Below are 17,782 nucleotides of genomic sequence, written 5' to 3' on the forward strand. Positions count from 1 at the left end.
ATAGTTCTGAGAAGCGAGTATATACAACGTTAATATATGTAGCTTATAGATGCAAAGATGAAACATCAACTCAGAGCTAAATTTATCTGCTTCCTAACGTAACAATAGCTTTTTAAAGGATTAGTGAGGTCCAAATATTAACATAGATTGTAATGTATGGATCCTAAATATTAAGGCAAACTACAAATTACAGACTAAAAACTTAATGGTTGATTAAGTCGCCATTATTGACCTTGTGGTTTAGATATTCACTCAATAACACTTACGCATCAAGATTAGTTGGTTATCCCGTATATTTTTACGACCATACGTATAAACAAATTAGGTAAAAATCAAATAAGATATGCAAACCCAATTTAGACGTGACAGAGGAGATTAACGTGTTTGCTTGCTGTAGTGCAAGTTGTGCAAGGCTCGGACATGCCGGCGTAAAACCTATGTTCGACTCTTAGGATATATTCTCTAGTCGACCCGGTACTTGCTACTGGAAAAGACTTTGGATTTGGATTTAGAGAAGATTAACGTAGTCCCTATGTACTTGATTTCCAATAGATACTCGGTGGTAGAACGCGTGACTTTTAATCACTTCCCCTTAGTCGGCGTCAAAGATGTTTGGGCAAAAAATGATCTTCACCACAAACGATCTCAATTGAAGTTGATGCTCGATCTTCTCCTCCTGATAAATGGAGTGGGGGTACCTGCAAAAAACCCTCCAACGCTCAAGTTAGCATAGAGTTTCTACATGATTTTTTAGGGTTTGGAGGCATACCTTCTTAGGATTTTTGTTTTCCTATTAAAGTTAGAAAAGTCTCTAGATGGCTTTTCTGCGACATATTCGCTCATGTTAGTTATCCAACCTTTCCAAAGGTTTACGAGATAAGCTCGCACATGAGATATTGACCAAGACTGGAGACCGTAATTGTAGCTACAGTCGGCAGTCTATGATTGCAGCTTGGGCTGGCATTTTGAACTGGTATCCCGGCCCTTGCCCTCTATAATTTACATAGGGTGCACACAGCAATATTTGCAAACCGCGGCTTAATGTTCATAAACTGATTCTTGTACTTTGTACATTACGAATCATTCCGATTTTGTTTCAATTGGATCATATATACTTCTATGTGATTGTCAACAATTGAATAACTCTATGAAACACAATTAGATTCATTTGATTATCTTTCATGATTGATTGATCATCATAGTTGATCAAGATGTGTTAAATGAATGTGGTTAAGACAAAAGTGTTCATATGGCTAACTTTGGTTAACTATTATTGAGCCAACTCAATATACACGTTTAGGTACAATTACCCATATCTAAATGAAAGTATATTTCATTTGTGTGTGACAAGCTAATACCATCTAACGGATTGCTTTGGCTTCAAGCAGACTTAGCTTGTATCTTAAATCAGATTTTCATCTAACGGTGAATATGGAATGCTTTGTTTCTAAGTTAACTTAGCAAACCCTGATTTGAAAGGATATATAAAGGAGAACTATAGCAACTGGGAAACCTAATCCCCACACCTCTTCTGTGATACTAGTTTCGACTAGAGTCGATTCTCCTTTAACCTAGGTTTTTCCTAAAACCATTATAGGTTAACGACTTAAAGACTTCATTGGGATTCTGAAGCCATATCCAACTATTTTCTCTGTAGTTGTTATTCTGATATTACTTGTTCTATCGTGTTGAGTACTATCTCCTTTAATATTTTCTCGAGATTTATCTCTGATAGGTAAGATATAAAAAGTAATCACAAAGCTCTTCGTCTCATTCTTTGTGATTCCACAATAACTTGTTCTACTGCCATATAGTTAAGTTATTGTGAGGTGATTGATATTTCTAGGCTGTTCTTCGGGAATATAAAACCGGATTTGTGCACCTTGATTTATCATAAGACGGAAAAAACTTCATAGGTATTTCTTTGGGAGACAGGTTTATCTATCAGAATAGACATTTCTGTGGGAGACAGATTTGTTTATAAGTCTTCAACTTTGGGTCGTAGAAACTCTTAGTTTTGGGTGAGATCAGCTAAGGGAATCAAGTGTGCAGAGTCCTGCTGGGATTCAGAGGCGTAAGGAACGCGACTGTACCTTGATCAGTGTGAGATTGGTTAGGGCTCAACTACATTCCAGTTTGAAGTTAATTTGTAGTAGGCTAGTGTCTGTAGCGTCTTAATACAGTGTGGTGTTCAAAACTGGATTAGGTCCCGAGGTTTTTCTACATTTGCGGTTTCCTCATTAACAAAACTTCTGGTGTCTTTGTTATTTTTTTTCCTCATTATATTTTTTTATATAATTGAAATATCACAGGTTGTGCGTAGTTCAATCAATTGGGAAATACAACCTTGTTTGTTGGGTAGTAATTGATTGACACTTGAACATTGGTTTTTGATACCGTTCAAGTTATTTGTCATATCAATCGGGCTCACAGATTCATATCTATTCGATTGTTGATTGTATTGAGAAATAGAGATACATCTCTTGGATATCTTTGCTTGATTGATTCTGACTGTCTAGTTTATTCTCACGGAATTACATTAGAGTTAGTCCATGCAGATTGTTGAAAGAAATATTGGGTGTGGTTGTTAGACCCACGCTTTTTCAACAGTATCGATGGAGGATCGAGTCATTTCAATGGTATCAGAGCCGACGACAGGTCACTTGCCGAGGGTAGGCAGGTACGCTGGAGGGGGTTGGTTCAGGTGCTTGTCTCATCTGGGGCAGGGAACGTCGGAGATCTGGGATTGAAAATATATTCTGGAGCCAAGGACGGCTCCAATTTAATATGGTGGTATTGTAATACCCCGATTTCAGCAGTGGTTCACCGATGGAATGGAATATAGGTAATGGTTTGTCCTTTCCTAACACCGAGGCCTTTTCAACACAATTGGCTCCAGAGTTGACAGAAAACTCTGCAGTTAAGCGTGCTTGGGAGGGAGAAATTCTGGGATGGGTGACCTCCTGAGAAGTTACTACTGGATTACCGCAGCGATACCCGTTGAAAACCTTACACTCTGGATAAATGCAGTGGCTAAGTGGGGACAGTATTAATGGAGGGTCGGGTCATTACACTTGTTGCTTCAATTCTCTTGCTACAATGATTGCATTCACCTATAGTTTCAACCACCTTCTTCCCATCTACTCTAAATTCTTTCAAATTCACTCCTTACATTTGACCTTGTTGTATGTAGTTTGTTCTTTGCTTCAGCTACAAGTGGATCTTCCACTTCTTCTTGGAACGACTCACAGATGTTGACTTAATTTCTAAACCTTGAACACTTGCTTTTAGTTCTTGTAAATGTGAGGCCACTGAACTTGATCTATGGACCCAAAGTAGAGTCTAATAGCGCCTACAACCAACGTAACAACAAAAGCACTATGACCCTGAAGAGCAGCAGCAGGCTCAAAAGAGTCAAAACCATTGGTAGCAACAACAAATTTCCAGACTATTGTTTATATGTATTTGAAGATAAAAACGTTCATTAAAAAATATTTATATATATACAGAAAATGCAATTGTTTTAAAAATAGATCAAAAAATTTAATAACTTTTATCTTTCAAAATATACACTTGATTTTTGTAAATTTTATATATTTGAAAAGCTCCTTGAATAATCTATGTAATGAGTATAGATATAAATAAGAGTACTAAGTTTTTATTCTACAGACAAAATTTCAGTGTCAAATTCTTTATTGAGTCAAATTTAAGCATGTACATCACACATTATTATGACTAGTGCGGAGATAACGGGAACCAACGACGGCTATTCGGGGACACCACCGGTGGTTGTTGTCAGGATTTACTTAGGGAATAATCACTGACAACCGCGGAATAACGGATCTTGAGATATTATGATGAATAATAAGTAAACCAAGCACAAGCAACCATAATAATATGAGAAAGATAAATCAACTCACAAGACACAAGATTTATAGTGGTTCGACCAATACATACAACTTGTATATATTGTCTACGTCCACTATGAGCCGCACCAACTCAAATCCACTATGAAGAAAAACGATTACAGCGTCGTGTGAATCCCAGCAAACCCTTGGTTACACCGCAACAATTACCCGAGACGATAACCTTGTCTCTTGTTCCTCACCACTATGCTCTCACAACAAAACCCTAGCTTTAGACCTAAAAGTTATACAAGAAATCTCTCACCGATCTCTTAATCGTTTTCTACACAATGCACAAATTCTACAAGGCCTAACTACCTATTTATATAGGTTACAAACTTGGCCACCAAGAATTCTAACCGGTATAGGAAACCCCTTCCCTAAATAACCACGGCTAACTTTAGGAAATAATTAATTAGTCTTCAATAACTAACAATCTCCCACTTTGTAGACTTATTGATTGTCTTCCATTCTTCAACTTTGGATTGACGGTGCTAAAACATCTTCCTTGTTAGTGCGGCTCCCCTCCCAGATCCTCATTCTGAGAGACCAACTAAAGCCTTGCAGAGCTTTAGCTTGTCTGATGTAACTCCCTTGGTAAACATATCCGCCGGATTCTTCGAACCAAGAATCTTCTCGAGCTTCAACTCTCCTTCTTCTAAGAGATCCCGAATGAAATGATAACGAATATCTATATGCTTCGTCCTAGCATGATAGGCTGAGTTCTTGGCTAAATGTATAGCACTTTGACTGTCGCTAAACAAAACATTATCTCCTTGTTCCTTGCCAAACTCAGCTAATAATCTTTCTAACCAAATCATCTCCTTGCTCGCTTCCGTCACCGCTACGTACTCCGCTTCCGTAGTAGACAATGTCACCAATTTCTGTAACCTTGAGTTCCAACTCACTACAGCTGACCCCATAGTATAAACATAACCGGTCGTAATTCGCCTTTTATCTACATCGCCTGCGAAGTCTGCATCCACATAACCCCTCAAAATAGAACCACCTTTTCCATAGCACAATGGTACGTTTGTGTTACCTCTCAAATACCTGAGAATCCACTTCACAGCTTCCCAATGTTGTTTTCCTGGGTTGCTTGCATATCTATTCACTACTCCCACTGCATGTGCAATATCCGGTCTCGTGCACACCATAGCATACATTAGACTCCCAATAGCCGAAGAATATGGTACGTTAGACATGTACTCCTTTTCTTCATCTGTCTTCGCACACTGCATACTTGAAAGACGAATTTGACTTCCAAGTGGAGAACTAACTGGTTTAGCATTCTCCATATTAAACCTTTTCAACACTCGTTCAATATATTCAGCCTGACTAAGCATAAGTACACCCTTAACTTTGTCTCTTATGATCCTCATACCAAGAATCTGCTTTGCTTCACCAAGATCTTTCATATCAAAATCACTTGCTAATTGTTTCTTCAAATTCTCAACTTCTTGTAGAGATGTTCCGGCAACCAACATATCATCCACATACAATAGTAATATGATGTAGTCAGAATCATTCCTTTTGAAGTAACAACAATGATCTGCATTACACCGTGAGTAACCACTTCTATGCATGAAGTTATCAAACTTCTTGTACCACAGTCTCGGGGATTGTTTTAAACCATACAAACTCTTCTTTAGCTTGCACACCATCTCTTCCTTGCCTTTTACTATGAATCCTTATGGCTGCTTCATGTAAATTTCTTCATATAGGTCAGCATGAAGAAAAGCTGTCTTTACATCCAACTGTTCAAGGTAGAGATCTTCGGAATCCACTAGACTTAACATTACTCGAATAGTAGTCATCTTCACAACTGGAGAAAATATCTCGTTGTAATCAACACCAGGTTTTTGCTGGAAACCTTTCACAACCAACCTCGCCTTGTAGCGAATATCTCCATTTGCTTCAGACTTCATCCGATAAATCCACTTATTATGAAACACTTTCTTACCTCTTGGTAATTTTACTAACACCCAAGTGTCATTCTCCTCAAGTGAATTCATCTCATCTTCCATAGCAAGTTGTCACTTTCCTGAATCATCATCCGCTAGTGCTTCTTTAATATCTTCAGGTTCACCTCCATCCGTAAGTAATAGATAATTCAAAGCATACCTTGGGTTTGGTTTTGGAGTTCTTGATGATCTTCATACTTCTTGTGGAACTATAGGAGTAACTTCCACTGCAGCAGAAGTTTCTTCACCTTGTACTTCCCTGCTATCAACAACACCGTGCCCTTCTTGTACCACACTTTTTCCAGAAACATCATCAATATCGATATACAACTCTTTATCGACATTGCTTGATCCGACATCTTCAACTTGTGTTTTATTCTTGTCCTTGTACAATTCATTCTCATTAAAAGTGACATATCTAATTCTAATAACTTTGTGACCCTCATAGTCCCAAAGTTTATACCCAAAAGCGTCAATTCCATAACCAAGGAATATACACTTCTTTGCTTGAGCACCTATCTTAGACTTCTCACCGGTACTAAGATGAACATAACCAACACGCCGGTCCAAACCTCCTCTGGTATCTTCAGATATAATGGACTACTAGGTGTCATATTAATTAGATAAGCAACCGTCTCTGTTGCATGTGCCCAGAAGGTCTCGGGAAAACCATATTGCAACCTCATGCACCTAGCACGTGCATTCAACGTCCAATTCATACGTTCTGCTACTCCATTCTCCTGTGGCGTCCTTGGAACTGTCCTCTCCAAACTAATTCCATTTGTAGCACATAACTGTAAGAATTCTGTTTTGTCATACTCACCACCGTTGTCTGGCCTTAGACACTTCAACTTCAGACCAGTTTCTGTTTCAACCAAAGCTTTCCACTTCTTAAACACTTCATACACCTCGAACTTATTCTTCATGAAGTAAAGCCACACCTTCCTTGAGTGATCATCAATAAAGGTGACATAATACTGGAAACCGCTGTGAGATGCAACATCAATTGGTCCCCATACATCCGTGTGAACCAAATCAAGTTTTGCACTTCTCAAGTCTCTTACTCCTTTGCTGAAACTAACTCGTTTTTGCTTTCCAAGAACACAATCTTCACAAAAACTCATATCAACAGACTTCACCTTTGGTAGATATCCTCCCGAACATAGAATCTTCATGTTCTTCTCACTCATTTTCCCTAATCTTCTATGCAATAAGTTAGTGTCTTCACCACTACTAGCCACTGCTAAAGTAGTTCCATCTGAAGTCCGGTATAGAGTACCGACTCTAACTCCACGAGCTAACACCATATCCCCTTTCTTTACTTTCCAATTGTGTTTCGTTAACACAACTTCACAGTCATCATCACAAACTTGGCCCACAGACACCAAGTTCTTCTTCAAATTTGGAACGTGTCGTACATCCTTCAATTTCCATGTCGAACCATTGACTTTCAAGATCACATCACCCAAACCGATGATGTGGCATGCTTCACCGTCACCCAAGAATACTTGGCCATAGTATCCTTCTTTATAAGAGATCATAATACTCTTATCACCCGTTGCATGGAAAGAAGCTCCCGAGTCTATAATCCAAGACTCATCTTGCTTGTCCTCAGAGAGTAGTAGAAAACCTTATGTAATCATCTTCTTGTTATCAACAAGGACCTTCACCGGTTCCGCAGCTGCAACTACGTTGACCTCTTCTTGATTACCTTTTTTTCCACCATTTATTAGCACCTTTGTTTTCCGGACAATCACGCTTGAAGTGTCCTACTTTCTTACACGCCCAACACTCAACAACACATCTATTCCGGTATTGAGATCTCCCACTAGATTTCCCTCTAGACTTCCATCTGGATTTGTTGTTGTTCCCATTTGAACTCTTGCCTCTAACTTATTCCTGCAAACTTAAGGCCGAGCTTGAAGTACTAGAACCATAACCTTGTTCTATTCTTCTTTCCTCTTCGGCAATTAACCTTTGTTGCACATCATCAAGCTTCAACTTCTCGCTCCCTGCGGAATTGCTAATGGTTTTCCTTACAGTCTCCCAACTCTTTGGTAATGACGAAAACAACCGTAAAGCTTGAACTTCATCATCAAAAGTAAAACTAACTTCTGAAAGCTGAGAAATAATTGATTTAAACTTCCCAAGATGTGTTGAAATCGCTTCGCCTTCTTGCATCTTCAGATTAAATAATTGTTCACACAACATAATCTTCCTCGAGGATGATTACTTTTGATACAACTTTTCAAGTTTATCCATAAGATCCTTCGTACTAGTTTCCTCTTGTACGTTATTGTAGACTTCCTCCGTTAGACATCTACGGATCACGGCTAGACACTTGCGATCAAGAGTTGTCCATTCATCGTCTTTGCGTGCTCCCTTTTTCGCAACTCCACCCAATGGATCAGCAAGGTCTTTCTCATATATGTAGTCTTCCATCTGAGACTTCCAAAACGCAAAGTTCTTTCCATTAAAAACTTTAACTCTAGCTACCGTACTTTCGTTATTATAACCCATAACTCCCACTCCAATCGTACTACGATAAACCCTAAAGCTCTAACCCGAGCTCTGATACCAGTTGTCAGGATTTACTTAGGGAATAATCACTACAACCGCGGAATAACGTATCTTGAGATATTATGATGAATAATAAGTAAACCAAGCACAAGCAACCATAATAATACGAGAAAAAAAAATCAACTCGCAAGACACAAGATTTATAGTGGCTCGACCAATACATACAACTTGTATATATTGTCTATGTCCACGTTGAGCCGCACCAACTCAAATCCATTATGAAGAAAAACGATTATAGCGTCGTGTGAATCCCAGAAAACCCTTGGTTACACCACAACAATTACCCGAGACGATAACCTTGTCTCTTGTTCCTCACCAATATGCTCTCACAACGAAACCCTAGCTTTAGACCTAAAAGCTATACAAGAAATCTCTCACCAATCTCTTAATCGTTTTCTACACAATGCACAAATTATACAAGGCCTAACTACCTATTTATATATGTTACAAACTTGGCCACCAAGAATTCTAACCGGTTTAGGAAACCCCTTCCCTAAATAACCACGACTAACTTTAGGAAATAATTAATTAGTCTTCAATAACTAACAGTTGTGATCCAAAACACGCAAGTGCATGGGTTCTGTCGTTCTGAGGAACACCTTCAAATGGGTTGCCTTGTAATTTAATTGTGTATGTGGATAGATTCTGCATATTTGGGCGAACCCTGACTTTGGGCATACCAAAATCTTCATAGGCATACAAAGCACTAGTCCTAACTTGGGTGACCTTATAAGGGGTACCCTATGGGGTGGTTCAATTACCTATATGCCCTTAAATCCTTTAAATTACTAATCTATCCCTAACCCTAATACAAAAACCTATAATCAATAGACCTAAAATCAGTTTCATAACCAAAATCAGTTTCATATCCCTAACCCCTTCTTCTCCCTCCTCCACAACATCCGAACCCTTCTTCTTCTTCTTCCTTTTTTTTGCATCGTATCATCGCGGAAATTTAATCGTTGATTCGTGAAAATTTAGTCGACGATTAAACTCATCTATATAATGGGTCGTCGTAAGCCAGTATCTCGTTCAAATCGATCGACTGAACAACCTATTGAAGAAGAAGAAGATTTAGAGAGTGAAGACTAACTCAAAATCAACCACAAAATCAACCGGAAGAAGAGATTGAAGAAGAACCAACTCCGGAAATGAGAATAAGAAGGTTAGTTCTACAAACCCATCTCGTATTTGATGTTTTAGATTGGTTTGGTCGATTTAATTCGTCAAAATCATGTTTCAGCGGCGGTGACAGTGTATAGTTCGGCGCAAAACAAATCTTAGATGTGCGCCGAGCTGTTCTTGAAACTGAACCCTGAAAGTGCATATGAACGGCTCGGCGTAAATCTGAAGTCCGTTTTGAGCCGAACTTAGTGACACAAAGTTTTATATTTAGGATCGGCTTATTCGATGGTGCTAGTTTTGTGCCGAATATGTTTTGTGAATTTCAGAAATTTTGCATGTGCGTAGGATCGGCTTGTATGGTAGTATTAGTTTTGTGCCGAATAAATGTTGTTTGAATTTTAGAATTTTTGCATGTGCTTAGGATCGGCTTGTATGGTTGTATTAGTTTTGCGCCGATTAATGTTGTTTGAAATTCATGAATTCTTCATGTGTAGGATCGGCTTATTTGTATGACACCATTTTGCGCCGAATAAATGTTTCAATTCATAAGTCTAGATTAGGCTTATTCGATAGTATTAGGGTTGCGCGGAATATCATTGTTAAAATTCCATAAATTTTACAAGTGTATAGGATCAGCTTATTTATATGATATCATGTTGCGCCGAATACATGTTCGAGTTCATAATCATAGATTCGGCTTATTCGAAAGTATCGGTTGTGAGCCGAATATATAGAATCGGCTTATAATTGTTTTGTGGTATGAGTCGATCCACTCTCTGTGTAAGCTAATAAAAATTTCAAGACATGATTATGCTCATATGTGTTATTTCGGGTAAGCCGAGTCTTCTTATTTTCTTACAAGTTTTTGGCTTTCCAAATCCCTTTGTTGTTCGAATTAGTCTTATAACTTTCATACTTGTGTCAGGACCAATGCAGCTACAAAGAGGAAGAAGATGGAGGTAACACCTTCTACTTCTAAAACTCCCGATCCTAGAGGAGGAGGTAAGAAAAAATTGGGAGCGGGAGGTAGAGGAGGAATTTTAGAAGAAGAAGCTGAACAAGTAAGAATTGAAAGACAAGAAGAAGGAATAGCTGAAGATGAAGAAGTTGATGATAATCAAGAAGTTCATCAATAAACACAACCCCAAGGAAAACCCAATAAAGACAAGAAAGGTAAGAAGGTGGCAGAACCCGAGAAAGAGAAGGACGATAATGATCGACGGATCACTGGTTTACACATTCCTGATGAAGATGACGTAATTACACCTCGATCAGATGGTTTGCCTCATGGTCTTCCGGAAGATGGAGTAAATGTGTTGATTGGTTATGCCGATTCTTGGGCGAAGAAAATTTATGAGACTCCTGATCACAACCGTGCAGTCCGAGTATTGATACACCAGAGGGCAGCGGAATGGAGTCTTGATGAAGAGGTTCCTGAGGTGATTGCTTACGTACAACACAGTGCTTTATGGCCTATCATCAATTATGGCATAAGTAATATGATAGTGTGTCGGCCTCTGCCTTTACCGAGCGCTTTTGTCCAGAAACTTACACATTTCAATTACCTTTTGGAGAGATGGCAATCACTCCTGATGAGGCTAGTAAGATTACAGGCCTTAAAGCAAGGGGTGTAAGTGTGGATGCTGGTTTTTATGACATGAGTTAGGATGAGCTATACAATTTGTACCTGGAATGCCTTGGTTAGGGTTCACACAAAACTGAGTTGGAGTTTTGTCGATCAGTTAAAGATGTCGATACTGTTTGCATACCAGGTGGCAGAAATAATAAGAATAAGAAGATCAAGTTGACTAACTTGAAAAAGGAGTTTGAGAACACAAAGGAAAGAGTAACACAAGGTTTGTTGATAATGGATCCCGTCAAAGTGAAGCAAACCGGAACTGCCTACTTGTTTTATACTCTTGGTAGAGACATCTTTCCCGACACTACCGGAAACAAGGTAAATGCTAATTATCTCGAATTGGTAAAGAATCTTGAAACTTGTAACAAGTTTGCTTGGGGAACGGCTACGCTCGCTTACCTACTGGACCAACTTGCCACCGCGTCTAGGTTGACAAGTACAAACATCGGAGGGAACTTCACTTTGCTCCAGGTAACTTTTGGGAGTTCAGAGTATGGTTCGGCTTATAACCATAAAATCTTTTAAGCCGAAGTTTTTACTTACTTGGTTCGGCTTATAATACTTGCTCCATATAAGCCGAACAGTTCTCTGAGTTTGCAAACTTTATTCTTACTTTAATGTTTCCAAGTAAAACTTGTTTCTATGAATTCAATTTCTTTGATTTTTTAATGTGGTTCTTTGGATGTAGGTATGGATATATGACCATTTCCCAATTTTGAACTTGGCCAAAGTATTTGAGAAAGATGTCGATTATGTTGATACAGAGCCAACTGCAGCAAGGTACGCGTACGAGGACTCCAAGAAAAGGAACAAAAAGAAGTTGGTGGCAAGTTTGAGAGAGACGTTAGACCGTCTTGGTGTTGATGATGTCACTTTTCAACCATATGAGGAGGAAGATTAATAAGATGAAGTTGTTGAAGATGAGGATATGCCGGTAGGTATGTATCATGGGCCATTGTGGTATCCCGGTGGTTATGTTATATACGATCCTAGGCGAGTACTCCGTCAATTAGGATGCGTCCAAAAGGTTCCTTTGTTTGACGAGAAATTCAGGTTGTTACCAAAGAGTGGTAAGGGAACTAAAAGCACCACTTCATCTTGGGAACCAAAGTATGATCCTGATCCCACCGTTGAGTTTTGGAATAATTTAGACAATCACACATTAGATGCGTCCAAGTTAACACCTTTACTTGATGATCCATGTGAAGAGGATCCGGGCTATATGGATTGGTATAACCAAATTTCTCATCCCTTCATTATCAATAAGAAAAGGAAAAAGATAGATGATAAGGGGAAGGCGAAGCCAATCAAGATCACCAACAAGTCTACTTCCGAAGATGTAGTCAAGGCTTTCAAGATTATGGTAAGAATGACTTCACTTTATACTATTTTCATATATTAGTTATGGTAAAAATGTCTTCAACCTCACGGTTATAAGTTGTTGACAAATGAAAAAATAGGTTGCCGCGGGTAGGGAGATGTTGAAAAAAATGAAGGCCAAACTTGGTTGCAAAACACCAATGACCGTGGAAGAACAAAAATACCTCATCAACAAGTGGGATACAATCATCAACAAAGGACAAGGACCCGAGGTACCCGAACAAAGGCCTACCACTAAGAGGTCTCGACAAGTTGGTGAAGGTACAAGCCAAGGTGGTGATACTGTCCAACCCGGTAATGATGCGTCGGAAGATGAAGACCAAGGTGGAAGAAGAGGTGGTCGTGCAACTAAGAAGAGGGGTCGTGGTTAAATTCCCTTTTATGTTTCCAAGTTCATTTTAATGTTTTTCTTAAGTTTTAAGTACACTTTTATGGTGTTGCAAACACCTTTGCTTTTAGGTGCTGAACTTTGTTTTTAATGGTGCTGGGATTGGGTTATGGACACCTTCAATTTCATGTTTTAATGAATAGCTTAACAGTTAATTAGCTACTTACTACCTGCAATTTATAAAGTTCGGCTTATCTTGAAATTTGAGTTATGCGCTGAATTTATATAGTTCGGCTTATCATGTAATGTTAGTTACGCGCCGACTCATTTGTCCTTCAGGTTCGGCTTTCTCTATAATTTGAGTTATAAGCCGAGCCTTAAAAATTCTTATTGGTGTAATCCACCAGTATATAGTTCGGCTTAAATCTCAGCAGTATGGTGAGCCGAACCTGTAAAAGAAAGGTGAAGAACGAAGAGTAAAAGGTCTGATGAGTATGTACTAGTTGGTTAGAATTCATGAAGCCTTCAGCATGGAAACAGGTAATCCTCACAACCGGGATAGTGCGAACTTGTTTTGCCGAATTGAAAGTATTAAGAAAAAATTCACAGACTTCATAGCTTTAGTTCGGATTGTGAGTCGATATCGACTCAAAGGTGAAACAAACTCTGAGATTGAAGTTCGAGCTCTAGAGGAATGGCGACGATGGAAGGGAAAGAATTTCAAATACAAAGATCACTACCACATTCTTAGAAGGTTTATCATTACCCGTTTAGGATATTAGAAATTAATTGGAAGCCTACTATGTAGCAGGGATGTAATCCACAATTTCTATGAATTTGAAAAGTCTATTTGGAATGATATAATAATTCTTGTGTTCATGAATCATGAAAGGTTCGGCTTTCTTTAAAAATATACTACAAGCCTAACCTAGCAAAGTAATTCTAGTTTTTTAAAGTTTTAAGGTTCGACTTGCAGTGAAATAATATTATAAGCCGAACCTGACAAAAAAACTCTGGTATTTTTTTGTTGTCAGATTCGGCTTGCAGTGAATTTTTATTATAAGCCGAACCTGACAAAAAAAACTCTGGGTTTTTTTTTGTCAGGTTCGGCTTATAATACTCGTTATGTGATAAGCCGAACCTTCGCATGTGTTCATGGTTCCAGTTTGCAGAAAACGACACATTTCATAACTAAAAAGTAAATCATTCAAGTATTTCGTTTTGATGGGTACATGTAACTGCAATTCTAGTCAAAATATCATCCTCATCTTACACGAAAATCAAAAGACACAAAATAAACGGATAAATCCATGAAACATTTTTATGGAGATCCTAAACGAATCTCATCCTTTTCACTGACCTCTTTCTCATCATCTTCACTGACCTCATTCTCATCATCTTCACTGAACTCTTGCTTAACATCTTCATCCTCATCACTTGAAAACGTAATTACTTGTCCACTTGGAGGCTGCACATGCAAAAATTTCCAAAGATCCATTTCCGTCGCATAATTTGCACACCAATCCATCGCAAAATTATTTTTAAATCTAGGCCAAAAGGCTGCACTCATCAACGGTGGTAATGGGCAACCGGGTCTAAGTTTGAGGCCGATAAAATGACAATTTTGAATTCCAAGAACAAGTCTTTTATCCTTTACACCATCATTGCAAGGTTTTGTTGGAGGCGCGTAAGTAAAGCTACTGCCCGTCCATGCGAAACAATGTACGACGCAATTGAATGTCTCCTCTATTAAAAACCCACAAATGGGCGTTGTCATCCAATGTTCTTCGGTAATGATAAAATCCCCATGCAAACGACGTTCGAATGCAACGTACTCCGCTGCCACCCCTGCATCTTTTCTTGGACCTGTTCTCATCATTGTCTTATAGAATTATTTGTTTTTACGTAGGGTTTGTAACAATCGTTGCCGAATATAGTTCACTTCATTTTCAGGGGGCACCGGATTATTCCCTTCCATAAAAGGACCAAGTTGTTCCGCCGTGACGTAATAACCACAATTTCCATCGCCTTGCACGTCGTCCATTGCTATAATATGCTCATGAATTATTGGCGATAGATCTTCCAAGTAGTTATCGTATATAAAATTGATAGGCCTCATATACTTACCGGACTTATCTCTTTTGGGTCCTCTCATCCTACCAATTTCATGTACGGTCCTTTTATCCTTTATCTTAGTTTGTGAAGGATACATCTTAGCCTTCCCCTTGACATCCTCTTTACTATCCTTAGCTTGTGACGGACAATCATTATCATTCACCTCTTTGTTACTTGTTTCCGATTTTTGAATACTCGGACGACCTCGATTTTTTGGAACTTTGACTTCTTCCTCCTTCATCAACTTCTCAATTTATTTCTTTGCCTTTTCAAACCTTGCATCATGGTACTCAACGCCGGATGGATTCCTTTTATTAGCCAATAGTTCCTTGTTGGCTTGTCTAGTTTGAAAATTATTTATTTTCTTACTCTTCCTACCTTTCGGGTCACTCTTCTCCGATTCCAAAATATTTTCTTGGGTGAAAGGATACATGACCGGCATCATGTTGTCCCATAGGAATTTCTTTTGAGGTCGGGACATATTCCTATACATCTCCGCCAATTTTGTCCCATTTGTCGTGTCCCATATCTCTAGATCATCCTCGTCGTCTTCGGTTGGGAGAGGATCAAAGCTTAATTGTTTCCAAAAATGATCAATATCCTCAAATGGTATGATACCATCCTTGTACCAAAGTAGGTCGTGGCGGCATGGAAGTCCCATAGATTTCTTCATTGTACAAACACACTCTTCCTCCAAGGTGGCGCCTAATGTCTTAATCAAATCCACTTCTTTCATCAACAAGTCGATGCATAGATGGGAGACTCTATAAGTTAATTCTCGTAGCCAATTAGTACCATAATTCTTGTGTCTAAACATAAGGTCATGCTCGAACGCGGTTTTAATTCTCACAACATCACTTTTGAAATATTCATCAATTGCATCAAAAACCGTGACAAAAGTGTCAACACAACCAAAAAGGTTCTTCTTCAACCGATAATGAGCCGACTCTACCATACTTGTGGCTTGGTTGTCGAAGTGTTTGTGCCGATTTGTGAAACAACTCGCGAACCTTTCTTTATTAGGTTCCAACACATCTTTGACCAAGTAAGTAATGACATCGGGGTAGGCGGTCTTCCAATGCTTAATAAGCATTTTAAAATTTTCTTCATAGACATCCTCGGTGATTGACCATATCAAAGCTTCCCATTCGCCTTGGAAAGAAGCCCACAACATCTCATTATGTTCATATGCTTTTAAGAATTCCTTCTTTTTCTTTACTCGTGTCTCCAACGGTAGCTTAGCAATATTCTCTAATTCTTTCAACTTAAGTGGTTGAATTATCAGTTGGCATTTTTTCCTCACATTGCACCATATGTGAAACGTACAAAGAAAATTGAATGCATCCGGAAATACCTTCTTAATAGCATACATCAACGATGAATCTTGATCGGAAACGAACACTTTAGGAAGAGCACCCTCCCGGAAGATTAACTTCAATTGTTCTAACCCCCAAACATAACTCTCTTTCTTCTCGTTTTTCATGAAACAAAAAGCCACGGTGAACGGTGCCTTTGTCGAAGTATGCCCCACAATGTTCATCAACGGCATCTCATATTTATTAGTCTTGTACGTGCAATCCAATATAATAACTTATGGGAAGCATAGAGCCAATTGAGCGCATTCCGGGTGGGCAAGGAAAAGGTGTGTGACTTGACCGAAGTCATCCAACTTCTTTTGGCAAGCGCAGTTATTCTTCACCCCTAACCACATTACTTGTTGCATCACCATCCTACCTTGCAAATTGAGTCTTCTAATCTTTTGTCTTGCATTGTAGATAGTTTGCATAGTCGACTTGTTATTCTTGTTGTCCGCCTTCAATTTGCTAAGAATCCTAGAAGGTGGCAAACGTGCTCGTGTCATTTTATCCACTTCTAGCATCTCGTCGGGTTTGAGTCGCGCTACTTTCGCATGTCCATGAAGGTCTTTGGGATGTGGGTGGCTATGACGACAATCCATATCTTTATTCATTATCCAATATTGATCTTCTTTGTTCATGGACTTATTCTTGAGGTTGAAAACGATCTTGAAAGGGCAATTTCTTTTCTTCGTCTCGTCCTATTCTTTCTCCCGGTCTTCCCAACGTATACAGTACCCTTTTTAACCTTGCTAGCGCCGGTTCCACTACGCTCACAAATCATTTCAAACCAATCCCATCGACTTTGTTGTCCTTTAACTAGTACACAATTTATCTTCATCGCGTGTTCCTCAAGCCAATCCAGAACTTCTGGTTTAGTTTTCCATATCTACTTTCATTCCAAAACAAGTAATTAGTAAGAAAAACTTTGGAATATTCCGACAACATTAAGGTAAACAAAAGGTTCTTACATACCAAATCATTTTGGAAGTGATCCTTGGTATCCTCGTGAATTATGTCTACTGGATCAGGTTGATTTTCCATGGGTCCAAGCACGATCTACAAAGAATATCACAAGGTTAAACACTAGAAAGGGAATACAATAACAAGGTTCGGCGCATTCGATAATCACATTATTTGTCGAACTATAAACATTTACAGGTTTCGGCTTATACGATATCCTCAATATGTGCCGAACCACGAACAATATTTTAACCCAAAAATTAACAAATTCATGTTCGGTTCAGACGATAATCATATTATGTGCCGAACCTTGAACATAAGAGGTTTCGGCTGATACGATATTCTCCATATGTGCCGAACTAGTAACAATATTTCAACCCAGAAATTAAAAAATTATGTTCGGTACATACGATTTTGGATATATAAGC

This window comes from Papaver somniferum, chromosome 7 (genome assembly GCF_003573695.1).
Source record: "Papaver somniferum cultivar HN1 chromosome 7, ASM357369v1, whole genome shotgun sequence".
In the NCBI taxonomy this organism is placed as follows: Eukaryota; Viridiplantae; Streptophyta; class Magnoliopsida; order Ranunculales; family Papaveraceae; genus Papaver; species Papaver somniferum.